The following is a 2,709-nucleotide window of genomic DNA, read 5'->3' on the forward strand; positions in this document are numbered from 1 at the left end:
AGAAGAGTACATGAGGGAAAGAGGGTTATGATATTTTGGACACGTTACAGAGATATACAAAGAGAAGTTAAATTAAATGACCAAAAAGGACATGGTCATGGTGGAAATAAAGATCTACCCCGATATCAATTGTAAGATAAAAGAAGAAAGGGCAAGGCAAAATATGAAGACTAGCGAGATGACTCTAAGATAAATCTTGGGATAAGTTGAGTACCTTGTATATTATTGCAAGGATTGCAATAAAATGTGACACGAGGACTTCCCGGGGGGTCACCCATCCTAGTACTACTCCCGCCCAAGCACACTTAACTTCAAAATTCTTGTGGGATCTGGTGTGTTAGGGCTAGTATGATCGCACGAGAAGGAAGAATCCAAACTAGCGGTGAAAAACCGACATGAGATTATGTACCTAGAGTGTTATCAGTTATGTTAAGGGAATTGTAAAAAGGGCTTAAGCAAAACAAGCAGGACTAGTTGATTACTAATAGATGACGCACTTGTATGCCACAGTTCTTCAACATAATACCAGTTAATGATATAAAAACCATGAAATGTCTATATAGGCCATTGTGTTAGGGAATTTCGATACCACTTGGCAACCAACTCTGATGGGAAAAAAGCAAAACCCAAAAGGTAAGGGTACCAGTTGATATCGTCTAAATAAGGCAAGAAGTAATACACGAGGTCAATGATTCCACAATACGACCTTGGCTACAAGACTCACTTCGCACTTCATGGACAGATGATTTTGGAGGGAATGTTACCCGCACGGTAACAATATCAGCCTATGCTCCTTCAATCGAAGACAACCTGCTCAACCGAGAAGGGGTGAAATTATAGATCAAGAGAATAGTGAGACTTTACGGAGTTCCCCTATCTATTGTTTCAGACGAAGGAGCCCGAGTTACAATTAACTACTGAAGATCAGCCCACAAAGAGATTGGGAGGATAGGTAGGTCTTTGTACGCCATTGTACCCTCAGAATAATGGATAGACTAAGTTTACTAGCTAATCGCTAGAAGATATGTTACGGGCCTATACGGTTGACTCCAAAGGTAGCTCGGACAATTGCCTACTACCTGTCAAGATTACTTAGGATATTAACTATCATTCCAATCTCCGGATAGCCCCGTATAAGACTTTGTATGATAGAAAGTGTAGGTCGTCATTGGTTGGTCTAATGTTAGCGAAACACAACTAATAGGCTCGGACATGGTCCAACAGGCTATGGATAAGGTAAAGCCTATTCAGGAGAGATTATTAGCTGCCCAAAGTCGACAGAAGCTATATATAGATAATCGACTTCGATCTTTGGAATTTCAAGTGAGCGATTGGGTGTTTTTCAAGGTGTCTCCCATAAAAGGAGTAATGAGGTTTATCTAGAAAGGGAAGCTAAGTCGGAGATATATGGGTCCTTACCAGATCCTTCATCGAATAGGCAAGGTTGCCTACGAGCTAGACTTACCATCGGATCTGGAAGCAGTATATCCAGTCTTTCATGTATCAATGCTCGTAAATGCATTGGTGATCTACCCGAGTATATCCCATAGATGATATCTAGGTTATAATAGATTTATCCTATGAAGAGCAACTTATCGCCATCCTGGATCGGCAGATTAGAAGATTGCGGACTAAAGATGTAGCTTCCATCAAGGTACTGTGGCAAAATGAGAATCGCAAAGAAATGACCTAGGAAGTCAAAGAGGAAATGAAACATAAGTATTCGTACCTATTCCCTACGTCTACAGGTAATCCCAACTTTTGGAACTTTTATACTGGTTACTTGATGAAAGTGTGGGTTATTGCAATAGACAGGAATTTCCCCATAATCTGTATAAGATCTTGAGAAAGATTTTGATTCACATTTGAGGAAGAATTTCCTAAAAGGGGGAAGGATTTTACACCCCATACTTTTGTACGTTGGAACACATTCTTAAGTCGCTTAAAAGGCTCTTGCGTTTCTTGCAAGGATCGTAAGCCTCTTAAATTTCTTAAAGTTTTTTAAAGCTTCTTAAGATTTCTTAAGAACTCTTAAGCTCTTAAGAGTTACCATGTGATCCGGATAATCTATAACGCTATCAAACAACTCTAAGGAAAGCAGAATGCGATACCCCATAGTAGAGAAGATTGGAAATAGAGTTATAAGAATCTGGGAGAAATTAGAGACCAAATAATGATTTGTAGGACTCGACTTATTAGCGTAAGCTACCAATTTGTAAATCTTACATATTTAAGATACTTGAGCACATACCAAGGTTATGTAGTAGGGATTACATAGGTCCGTAAAGCAAGACGAGATTACGAACCCACAAAGAGGAAAAGAAAGTGACACATGGCAGCCCATGAGAGAGTGCCACATGGAAGTATGAGGGAGTGACATGTGGCAGAATCTGTAGAAAGGGGGTGTGCCCCCACATGCCATGTGGCATACCCTAAGTGGAGGAGGGGGTGCATTGGCCCTATGAGGGCTTGACACATGTCACCACTTAGGGCTTGACATGTGTCATACCCCTAAGGTGGTATATATATACATATTTGATGACTTTTCAACTCATTCTTATCCCTTAATTTCATGTTTATCAAAGAAAAGACTACAAGAAAATTCTAGAGAAAACAAAGAAGAGAAACTTGAAGCTAGAGAGAGAGAGCTCGGATTTGGGAGGAACAAAAGATGAGTCTCTGATTGTTTTCTGTGAATTAATTATATAG

At 39.8% G+C, this 2,709-nt stretch overlaps 1 pseudogene; it reads right to left on the minus strand.

Moving 5' to 3' along the window:
- Positions 1-241: 241 nt before the first annotated feature.
- On the minus strand, positions 242-360 carry LOC129881300 (5S ribosomal RNA; annotated as a pseudogene).
- Between the last annotated feature and the right edge of the window lie 2,349 nt (positions 361-2,709).

The sequence above is a fragment of the Solanum dulcamara genome, chromosome 2 (genome assembly GCF_947179165.1).
Source record: "Solanum dulcamara chromosome 2, daSolDulc1.2, whole genome shotgun sequence".
NCBI classification, from domain to species: Eukaryota; Viridiplantae; Streptophyta; class Magnoliopsida; order Solanales; family Solanaceae; genus Solanum; species Solanum dulcamara.